This window comes from Calonectris borealis, unplaced genomic scaffold, assembly GCF_964195595.1.
Source record: "Calonectris borealis unplaced genomic scaffold, bCalBor7.hap1.2 HAP1_SCAFFOLD_364, whole genome shotgun sequence".
NCBI lineage: Eukaryota > Metazoa > Chordata > Aves > Procellariiformes > Procellariidae > Calonectris > Calonectris borealis.
Genome location: NW_027441745.1, coordinates 1 through 12,074, shown reverse-complemented (window position 1 = coordinate 12,074; position 12,074 = coordinate 1). Strand labels below are relative to the sequence as shown.

The window sequence follows — 12,074 nt, the reverse complement described above, 5'->3', positions numbered from 1 at the left end:
AGATAAACATCACCAGAAAAAATGTTTAACAAGAAGAGCACAATTAATTTGGAAAATAACAACAACCAAAAATCAAATCAAACTGATCAATCCCCATTAAGGGTAAGGAAATCATTAATGGAAGAAAATCTAAAAGGCCTCCCCAAAACAAATGCATAAATACGTTCAGCATTATTAAAACATAAATTTTATGTCCATCTTTGCTAGCTTTTGCTGGCAATTCTTAAAGGATTAATTTGACCACCAAGCTTCACTTTAAAGTTTTTTATCAATTATCCTTCTACACTCTCCAAGGCACTGGGAAAGCAACCTGTCTTTGGAGCAGATGGGTACGGTCCATTTTCTAAGATACTTATGAGCGAGTGGAGTGGGGAGGGAGGAAATCAGTGAATTTTAGTCATTCTTACCATCTCTTACTGTGTAAATATTTTGACCTGATCAGTAATGTCAAGGGAAGCATGCAGAACCACAGGAAATAGCTTACATAAATGAACTTTTTAAGCACTGCCCTCCATCCAAGTGATTAGATTCTGAAAAGCTGTGAACAACAGGAAGGCTAAAGTCTATCTATCAATACATCCAGCTTTACATTTCAATATATATACTTCAAAATTAGTCTTAGCACTCTCTGCAGGATTAATGATCATGGACACTAAAGCAGACAACAAATGTCAACATTAAATATATTTTGTTTGGTATTCTGTAGGATAGCCATAATAATTTCTTTTAGATACATAATGCTATCAGAGCAAAAGTGTTTTTTAAATGAAGAAATAAAACTTCTAAAAGTTACTATTATACTCGTAGTCTTCTTTTTTAATATGAAGCTGCTAGAAAAAAGTATCCAGGTAGAAAGAGAAGAATAGTAGAAAAGAACATACACTAACAGAATTTAATTTAATTATGTCCCCAAACTGAACACATACGCTAGAGAAGAGTTAATGATATATATATATCGCCTGATGGCTCCCTGAGGAGTAATTTGCCAATACAGCTCCATTACATCAGACATAATAAAAATGTCTATGTTCACCAGTAAAAGCCAGGTCTGGTTCTCTTCAAACTCCATCACTCTGGCAGTATGTGAATCATTCTTCCTTTTCCCTCAATACTAGCAAAGCTAGCTCTTTAGTAACTATTTACATTTAATGTCAGGAAAGAAACTTTCATGAAAAATCATGACTTTTGAAGATAATAAATTATCATTGCTAGCTGCTAAACAGACAAAAGCATCTGGCACTAGCTACTGTACATGTCTGTTTCTTTAGGAGTGGAGTAATAAACCAGGTAAAGGAACCCTTAATTTTATGAAAAAATAAACCTATCTGCATTAAAATTTCAAACAAAGTCCACAAGCCTGTTCAATATTAAATGCTGATTAAAAAATTACTGGTTTTCAGCTAGCAGGAGTTGGAACCATAGTAAATTATATTACATAATAACTAGGCAAGAAAAACAGTAAAGCCCTGGGGATCAGAAACAAAAGCTGTATGCATACATGACAGCAGAAAAAGAAATCTAGTATTTTTCTTCCTTTTCCGCTGCACCAGTCTTTGCCACATTTAAGCATAAATCTATATTGAGTGCAAAATGCAATTTAGATTGTTGGCCTCACCCCCACAAAAGTATATTTATTTCAGTTTACCACTTGCTGATATAGCTCAGTGATCCCAGTACTCAGAAAGGAGATGGAAAGTGGTTGTGGAAGAAGAGGGCATGGTTTAAAGTGCTGTTTCGAGAAGAAAATACTAATGGTTAGTCTGATTGTTTAAATCAATATATGTTACATAATGTAGTCTAACACAGATGTAATTATACTAATATAAATTGCTTTATACAAATATGCCTTGTTTGCCTTCATCAAGTGAAATATGGTATCTGTATATAAACACTTCTACAACAGCATATTTATATGGAGAGACGGAAAGGCAACAGTCAGGTTAGATTACTGCTTTAATTACATTGTAAGTGAAGTTAAGTGGCATATTAAACGGAGAAAAATCTTCCTATCCACCTTGACTAGAAACAAAAGCTTTGAGGCAATCCTAAAGGACCCTTCTAAGGGAATCAGCAAGTATATCAGCAGACACCGACAGTCTGTGTATCAGTGTATCAGCAAGCGTATCAGTGCACCGACCTGGTAAAGATAATGACAAACTCCCACCCTCAATACCTAACATTAACCCAACCAGAAGAATGCCAGGGAGAGGGAAAGATGTCCCCACTGGTGACACAGCCACCTAACAACCATCTGCGTGTCCCATCGCTAACAGCTGAGGCATGAGCGCACAATCATTATGACTGTATGCATAGAGACAATTTATCCATTTGCTTCTGCAAAGAGAAATAGTATCCAATTCTGAACAAAACAGAGGCAGATAAATCTAACAATAAGATATATCTTCTTTTAAAAGAATCATTTCAATGATGAAAAACATTAAATGATGGAAATTGCAATCTGCTCTCCAGCCTTATACCAAAGAGACCGGAAATATCTTCTTTACTTCGTTATCTTTTATACCTACTTCAAAATCTTTTTTACCTATGTAAGTGGTACCCCAATCTTTTGCACAAGTTCGTACCTCAGGCTCCAACGCTACTCACTACTTTACTCTTCTGAACTTTCTAGTGTGTTTGTAACACACAGGTAATAAAAATCTCCTTAAAAATGTACTTATCAAAATAAAACAACTTTTTTCAAAATTTTTAATTCTTTCTGAAAGAAAATTGCATGTGAGTACTTTTGTTTTCCTTCAAGATAATTATAATCAAATTTTACTTATACAGATTAAGTAGCACTAGGATTTTTTCAAAGCAAGTAACAGGAAAAGGCACAGAAAATAGAAGCAATCCCTACTTTAAATTTAATGCCTAGCTTACACTTCTGTCAGCGAAGATCACTGAAACCAGAATCAGTACAGAAAGCAAAAAACGAAGACTCAGAGATCTTATCCTGCATGCCTCTTCTCATATAATTTTTAAAGGCTCTTCTTCACGAATGTAAAAATACCCGAAACACATAGTCCAAGTTCATGGTAAGGAGAACCATGCTTTACTGAAGATGCCCAAAAACACCACAGCAAACACTGTTTTCCCAGTCTGAGCAAAAGAACAACAAACGCAACAAGAAAAGAGGTACAGAATGGGACAATGAAAGTCCCAAACCAGCAAGGTTCGATGAAACACGAGTCTGGACAAAAAGTTGCAGAACCACAGGAAATCCACAGAGACAATCAGGTCAATCTGTGCTCTGGGCTAACTTACTTAGAATACCAATGAAGGCAGATGAAACTGCATTTAATTAATTTTAATTGGAAACCAAGTTGAAAAAAAACCTAGGTCATCAACAACAAACTGGCAGTAAAGCTTCAAGTTAGGGGGAAAAAAAAAAAAAAGGAGGAAAAAAGGGAAAAAAAGAGAAAAAAGGGGTAGAAAAGGGGGGGAAGGGGATAAAGGGGATAGGGAAAGAGGGAAAGAGGGAAAGAAAAAAGAAAAGAAAAAAGAAAAAAGAAGAAAGAAGAAAGAAGAAAGAAGAAAGAAGAAAGAAGAAAGAAGAAAGAAGAAAGAAGAAAGAAGAAAGAAGAAAGAAGAAAGAAGAAAGAAGAAAGAAGAAAGAAGAAAGAAGAAAGAAAAAAGAAGAAAGAAGAAAGAAGAAAGAAGAAAGAGAAAAAGAAAAAAGAAAAAAGAAAAAAAAGAAAAAAGAAAAAAGAAAAAAGAAAAAGAAAAAAGAAAAAAGAAAAAAGAAAAAAGAAAAAAGAAAAAAGAAAAAAAGAAAAGAAAGAAAAAAGAAAAAAGAAAAAAAAGAAAAGAAAGAAAAAAAAGAAGAAGAGAAACAAAAGTATCTCCTTTAGGAGCCTTTTTCCTCTCACAACAGTTAAGAAGTAATAAAGATGCTCAGATGAGAGGATTAAAGTATGTCTTTAGCTTGAAAAACTGTGCCCTGTCTAGCCATCAGAAGTAGAAGCACGAATGTTCTCTTAGCTCCTCCTTTACTAATGCTTTTCTATCATTTCCAATGCCTGACAATTGCATTTTGTGATCTCACGAGATGTGCTTGTCAACTCCTAGTATTTTTTAAGAAAAAAAGCTAAATAATAAAAGCACAGGACATTGTTTTTCTACCTCCTTTTTTAAGATAGGTTATTGTTACACACTCCTTGCTTTTTATGGTTAATAACTGCATTTTATTATTGCCTTACAAGAGATGCTTGTAAACTCTTTGTGTTTTTAAGGAAAAAAGCTAAAAAATACACAGAAAAATTTAATGTCCTGAAAGGCAAAAGGTTATAAAAAAATTTTATCCAACTCAAAACATATTTAGAAGCGCAGCTAAGCAGATCACGGCGGCAATATCTTAATCAGATGCACCCAGTAGTAAGGTGCTGGAAATCATGTCTGGTTTTTGCTAATAAAAATACGCACCTGTACATGTATATCCTCAGGAATATTTACTGTCTTATCAATAAATTTGTACAATTCCACATCTGCTATTTCTCAGAGTTGTTACTTACCCCAGTTTTATCACATAGACGCAAAGTATGAAAAGACCCCACAGCAAATAATTCTCCATCCACAGTCCAGGCAACAGATGTTATAGGATATTCATGGGGCTGTGAGCTGTACAGTAGACGTCCATAACTGTCCCAAACCTTTCAAAAAAATTAAATATATATCAATATGAACATAGTTTGGGCGTACCTTTACTTATTCTAGAGCTATCATTTTCCCTCATGATCACAGAAGTTGCAGAAATATACTCTCTAAGTTATTTCAGTGCCTTTTTGTATAACTAGAAAAATCACATGTATTATAGTTCACTTTTCATTAAAGGTTGTTCCTAATCAATAGTGGTTTGTTTAATGCAACAGACTTCGCTTTGCTGCTATGGCAAATGTTATTTTATTCTGTATAAAATATTTCGAACTAATGAGTTTTGTTTCCTGCAAATTACTGTAAGTCTGTAAAATAACCACAAGGTTTATTCTGTTTGCACTCATCTCCCAACAATGCAAAGCACTTCTGCAAATTTCCAGACCAAAGAGATTTTCTCACTGATTGAAGCCAACAGAATACCAGAAAGCCAATTCAGAGAATGAAGTAATTTGATTTTAACACTTTAATAATTATTATATTTTTAATTTCTTAATTGTGTACATTTTTATCACAGCCATTGTACACTTAGAGAACCAACATATGATAGAATTAAAAATAAGTTCGTACTTAAGGGAAGGAACACAATATGTACTTTCCATTTTGGATACAGAATATTCTAACCAAAAAATTTCCTAAGGGATTCACTAACGCTCCTGTAATAGAAAAGAGTAGCTTTATCTCCTCTAATTTTATATGTCATTACCTTTTTCAGTATGTGTCATAGCTTATACTATTTCAAGTAATCTTTTCTATATTTCTACATATTTACCTTTCAGAGTTTGTTTCACTTTTATTTTATTCTGCCGTATTTTAAAAAAAAACCATTTCTAATTTTATGCTACAAGTCAGAGCGAGATGTATTTACGAATAATACAACTTAGGGTAACAAGTTTTTCTTGAAAACTGAAAGACTTCTCATTTAAATTTGAGCTTCCAAGTATTATTAAAATTAGAAAACATCAGAATGCCTAATACCTTTTTTGGTCATTTAGTCTCCCCTAGAAAGTTAACCACTACTCACCTTATATTTACAATCTTCACCTGCAGAAAGAATAAGATCATTAACTGAGTTCCAGTCAGTTTTTAAAATAAGTCCATCATGGGCTTTCCACTGAAATGGAAAAAAATAAATTAAACATAGATGCAACAAGTCTGACAACTTTTATTTTTAATATTTACCATTCATCATTTACTAGCATTCATACACTCCAATGTGTATCAGGCTTCCCCACAGTAAAAACGCATAGATGTCATCTCTTCTGCAGAAAAATAAATTAAATACGGCCTGAACAAGGCAGAATTAAAGCATAACAATCTGCACTAAGAGCATGTTCTAAACGATTGCTTCTGTACCTTTTCATAACAAATGAAAAGGGAAAGACTTCTGTATCTTTTTGCTTTTTCTTTATTTACAAAAAGCAAAATGCTTAATCACATGCCTGAAGAATATCCATAGCAGAAATTGTCAAAAATTTTTAGTTTAGAGAAATGAACAATCTCCTTATTCTCAAAAAAACTAAAAAAGGCGGGGAGGGGGGGAATGAGCAGTACAGATGCTGCATGGAAAATTTTAGCACAAACACTTTATGTTTGGCAAAACTCTAGATAACTGAAAAAAGTTTTTACATGGAAGTGTGAGACAACTGTAATGTATTAATGATACCTGCAAAACTTTAGCATTTGGCTGAAGAGGTTTAATAATCAGATGCTTCCCTGAAGTATAGAGAACTTTTTCAGAATCAGGTCCCCAGGCTACTGAGTACACTGGTGTTCCTGTAGATAGAAAGAAAGAAAAAAAACATTTCTACAACTTATCTGATCAAATTATGCAGAACTGCTATAGCCACTTCAAACTGGTTACTTAAAATCATACATCAAAAATTCAGGAGTGGGAGAAAGCCAAACTAGGGGCAACCATTTGTCCTCCACACTTGTCTGACTGCACTTACGGCCATGTTTTCTGGTTCACTTCATCTTTTAGACAGCCATAGGAACAGCAGTAAGAGACAGACACAATCCAGAAAGACAACTGTGAAGACTTTAGCTCATGCTGCATACCCTTCCAACACTCCTCAAGGAACTAAAAATACATAGGGTGAAGTCCTGGCACACTCACTTGAGTAAACCAGCAAACACCTACCACTTTCAATGGGACCGTTCTAAATTTAACTCTGAACTAATCAGCTCTATGCAAAACAAATTAATTGATGGCTTGTCCAATACTAGATCTGGGTTACTGAAAATGTGTATGACTTTACTATTGCTATAGGTATCTCCTTTACTCATATTGTACCTATCAATTTTTTCAATGCATCACTTAACTTTTAAGACCTACCCATTTTATTGCAAGGTCTGTCCCAGCAGACTCCAACTACATTTACCACTTACTTCTTCATTTCATGCTCTCTCTAAAACCACCTCTAGAAAAATTAAAATCACCAAATTTCTTCTTCTATTATAAGATTTCTTCTCCAGTCAAATCATCTTCCTAACTAGACAATTTTGTTTCTTCGGCTTCACTGAACCTCATGTATATACTCCCAATTGTTTTTGCTTCCCCACTCTTAAAATAAAAATAAAAATCTGACCAATTTATTCCAAGATATAGTTGAGCAAAGTAAGATGAGATTGTCCTTTGTACCTTTGGGTTGCCTTTCATCTTTAAGGTGCTTCCCTCTCACCTTGATGTACTGATTCCCTGGCTCATGGCTAACCGGGACGCTGCAAAGATTTATGTTGCCCTTTCCATTTGTACAATTTTCTCTCTTATATCAAACAAAGCCCTTCATGGCCAATTTACTTTTAAGGTCTATCACATCATGGCATTTTTCATTCAGTATTAAAATGTTAACCCTTCCCAACTGATCAGTCCACAAAGTCAGCCTTCAATGCTCAGCTGTCAAATCTTCAGATCTCTCTCGCTATCTGTTTAGTTTGTAGACACTTCCTACAAATACCTGCAAAAGCATTTCATGTTTACCTTGAAATCCCTGCAAACTTGTTTGCCAGAATACCTACAATATGATTAAACCCAATGCTGACTATGATGCTGACCAATACCTAATTTAAAACCAACAAATATTTGTATCAAAAGTAAGCCCAGCAAGTCAGGTAGATGGTCCACCATGCCACTACCTACCATTTTAATACTGTGTTTTTAATATTGCATCTTTCTCAAACCTAATTTTCTATTGCCATTTACCATGCTATTAATTTGTAAAACTTTTTATAAGTGAACAGTTTCACACAACTCCAGAAAATGAACAGCAATAGCTGCATTTTATATTTACTTCGTCTTTTATACTCTGATGCAATTTTATTCACAATTGTCACTTAAGAGATACAGAAAATCAACATGACAACAATCATCCTAATACTTATCAATAGACATCAGAAAATAGCTGTTTTCACCTACAATGGTGAGACTGAACACAAACATGGGTAGAAAAAACTTTGTATTGCACCTAAATTATTCTTTGTAAAGCGTTTAGGCTCCATGATTAAGCCTCTTAACAAAACATGTATTTTTGTTTTGCTGCACATATAAAAAACCAAACTCCCATACACAAGCAACTTACAAAACAAATGCCAACAAATAAAACTAGAAAGAGTGGCCCGCAGACTTCACAGATTTTTCCGAATTAATTGAAAACATTTTTTTGCAGATTGAAAACTTCAGGATGATGTATCTAGAATAAAGCTGACTGTTCCATTTTAAAAACATATTATCTTGCAGTTTTCAAATGACTTCTTTTGAAAATAGAAGAAAGTAAAAAATTACATGGAAAAAGCATCCAGGGAAAAAAAAAAAATCAGACTTGCCAACTATGCAAATATTTTCCATAGTACCTGACAGGATTAGTCTCCCCTGAAGAAGAATCAAAGTATTGCGCTACTTGCTTCCTTGCAAATAAAACTAAGAAAATTAACAGCATGTCCAAGCATTTATTTCTATCACAGCAAAAGCCCTGTAGCAATGGACAGCAAGTTTCAGCATTACAAGACGTGGAAACAGCGCATACGAAACTGCAAGGAGGGAGACTGTATAACAAGTCCCTGCCAGACCATTCTTTTTACTTTTTGTACAACGTGCTTCCATATCTTCTGAAATCGGAAAGAGAAGGCTTATTTCAGGCATCTGTTTTTCTCTAACAGACTTAATATTCTCACTGGCAGAAATGAGGCCTCTGAAGACATGATTCAATTGTCTAAACACAAGCACCTAAGGGATGCAAGGTACCTAGGGTACTCTAAGACACCCATGTGGAGCTTACAGATACAACGCAGGACCTGAAGGAGATCCATCTCCTTCTGGAATAGATTTGGAGGTTAGGCAGAATAGCCCAATGAACCTCAAATGGCACTAATGGCACACTTACATTAACACAGCTGAATGGTACCCCAAAAATTCAGTTTGAGAAATAAAAAAACTCAGAAAGAGCAACTGTTACAATGTCAGTGTTGGTATTTGACAACTTCAAAATTTTAGAAGAGGAAAATGGAAAGAAAGTCTCCTAAATTCTCAGAGATATGCACTTCTTAGGGAGTCATGTACATTTCAGCTGATAACTAAGTATCTAATTGATCAAATTAATTAAAATTTAGCAAATAAATCATTTTTTGTACATCTAGAATTTATGGTAATAAAAAACCCCAAAAGGCTTAAGAAATACTCTTACAGGGTAAAATTTTCAAAGACACTTCTGGCATATTAAGTTCCATTTCAAAAAATGACTCAGAAATATCTTTTTATGGGAATATTTTGATGAGATTTAGATACTTAAGCGATTGAACTGCTATATCAACTGTCCTAACATCATCTAATATCTTACCACTTAAGCCTTCAAATTTTCTTTCTGAAGAAAAAACTGATTTTATTGCAGCCACATCAATTCAGCACACTAAACTTGATTTGAGCTTCCAATATTCAAACTCTAAACTGAGACCTGGTGTCATTGCTCCTGCATATTTTTGTACTTTGTATGTTTTCTTTTAGGTAGGCATTTATTTTATGTTACTTAGAAATACAGAATGATGTAATTTTTTTTTTTTTTTAACTCGTCAACCATTATAGGAGACAACTCATAGAAACATACAACATATATTAAGTAAGTCTGGCACTAGCTATTTTCCTACTGGCAGCAATTTATGTTGAAAATGACATAAATTCTGTCACCAGCTGTACAGAAATTCTAAATAAACTAATTTTTGTCCTGCTCTAATGCTGATTTAACAATCAGAAGACTTTTATATTTAAACCAAATGTTTAACTTTTTTATGATGGCTGACTACTTAACCACAATTTCCAGGGCTTAACAGCAGGAGCTAAGTTAACTCATTTCCTTCTGCACTTAACAAGAACTTGGTTGGGAAAAGACTGCCAACACATTGCGTTGCTGTGGAAAGAAAAGTTCAGCAGAACAGGCAAACTGCAGCGAATTGCATTGGCGATAAACAGTTTTTAGGAAAAAATACTCTCTGAGAAAAGAAGTGAGAAAAGCAGAAAAGGTGAGATCTGAAGAAGGAACATCAGCATTAAGCATACAGGGTGGGCTTCTTCACATCTCAGTGCTCTACTAGCAGATGTTAATCCCCAATGAATCATTCCCGTGGCCAATGCATACAGCAGAGAAAGAGCGAGGGTTGAGTGCAGGAGTGACAGAGCAGTCACTCTGACACTTTCAGCCACAGCAGATACTTCGGTAATTATAACAGTAAGTCTGTGTGAGACTTTTTACTTTCACAGGAGTAGAAACATTAATTCAGACAATTTTATGTCTCTCTGTGGCAGCACAAAAAATAGGAGCTGCATTAGGAATACAGTTGTCCCTTAAAAGTAAGTTCCACTTCACAATAAACATGTTGTAATTAAACTGTTTACATTGCAACTGTTGTGATTTTGCTTCCATTAACCAAAAAGGCAACCTATACACCAAGTATTCATATTACTTCTTGGTGCTTACTCAGCATACTAGTCACTGGAAGCCCATCAGAAAGTCAGCAGGGCCAAAAGACAAGTACTCAAGAAAGATATGGTCTTAAGAGTACTAGATGACAAATTAAATTTGAAAGAAAGGTGACAGAAATCATCTGAAGAACTAGAAATCCATCTGAGGTAAACTGGTAGAATGTGGATAATGATGTTTAAATGATAAATAAGTGTCATATTCTTTTATAATGGGTCTGTGGATAATGATGTTTATATGATAAATAAGTGTCATATTCTTTTATAATGGGAAGTCATGACTTCACCAAGAATCAAAAAGCACATGGACAGCACTGACTTGTTGTGCACAATGTATGTGTATTTTCATAAAAGTTACGGTGATGTCCTTCACCAAATGCTCTTAAAGAAAGGAAGTTTTCATGGCACAAGAAATAAAGTCATCCTGTGGATTTAAAATACGACTTTCACGCAAGGAATTACTCCTGTCTTGACTAGAATTAGGGACACCAGAATAGTTACCAGGATCGAAGCAGGTGCTCTAGCAATGAAATGCTTAGGCTGGATCCATGAGACTTGCTTGCTTGCTTTCCCTGAAGATTCTCAGATCATGGAGTAAGAGTAAAGTTATCAGCAAAGCTGTCAGCTTCACTAGTGGGATAAGCTAAAGAAATTGCACTGCAGAACAATCTTGATTGTAGTGAGGAAGGCACAACTGCACTCTACTTCATTTTCAGGTTGACCAATACCTTTGACTCCGTAGAGGACTTCGAGGGTTAGAGAGCCAGTGGTTTACAAACCTCCGCAGTAGCAATTTTAGACAGACATTTCAAGAGAGGCTATGCAACTGTGGGCTCAGCACGGGTCCTGCTAACCAGATGTTTGGCCTGCGAAGGACTCAGTTAGCACAGGTGGCACCACTAACGCTGCAGACTTCACTCCAAACAATCTTAGTGTCAGAGCCTACAAAGCACTGTAAAAATTTGTGCATTTTCTTTCAAATGTGGACCTTCAATACATCCTATTCTTCACAGTTCTGTGGCCTCTCCAAAGGAACACAGACACTTGCAGCACAGCGTCATGCTGCAATGTATACATCACAGAATACACAGATAAATCCCGCTTTAAGCGTAATCATGTGAGTTACCAACATATACCAGAGACCCATGAAAAAATACTACCTCATCAAAATGTATCAGTACACCGTGTCTACTAGAAGCTCAAAGGATTGCAAATACAGCATTTTTTTAAAAAGATTTCAAGGAAAAGGAGGAAGAAAAGGAAGAATATTAAGATAATCTAAGGATGAAGAAATGAGATCAGGCTCAAAGAACAATGCAGCCATAACAGCAATGTTACAGCTCAAGGCTGAATGCAGTAGAGGCTACAGGGTCACACTAGCTTTATTCTATGCATCAGCATGATGGAAGGACATGCAACCAGAGCCCTCCATATAAGTACTGAAAAAGCTAAAAAA

General features: G+C 35.1%; 1 long non-coding RNA gene across 1 annotated transcript; it reads right to left on the bottom strand.

The window, feature by feature from the left end:
- Positions 1-247: 247 nt before the first annotated feature.
- LOC142077648 (uncharacterized) lies at positions 248-7,369 on the bottom strand. Its single transcript, XR_012671950.1, has 4 exons — positions 6,317-7,369; positions 5,675-5,764; positions 4,512-4,649; positions 248-1,729 (listed from the first exon to the last, which is right to left on the bottom strand). It is a non-coding gene; the product is annotated as an uncharacterized LOC142077648 (long non-coding RNA).
- Between the last annotated feature and the right edge of the window lie 4,705 nt (positions 7,370-12,074).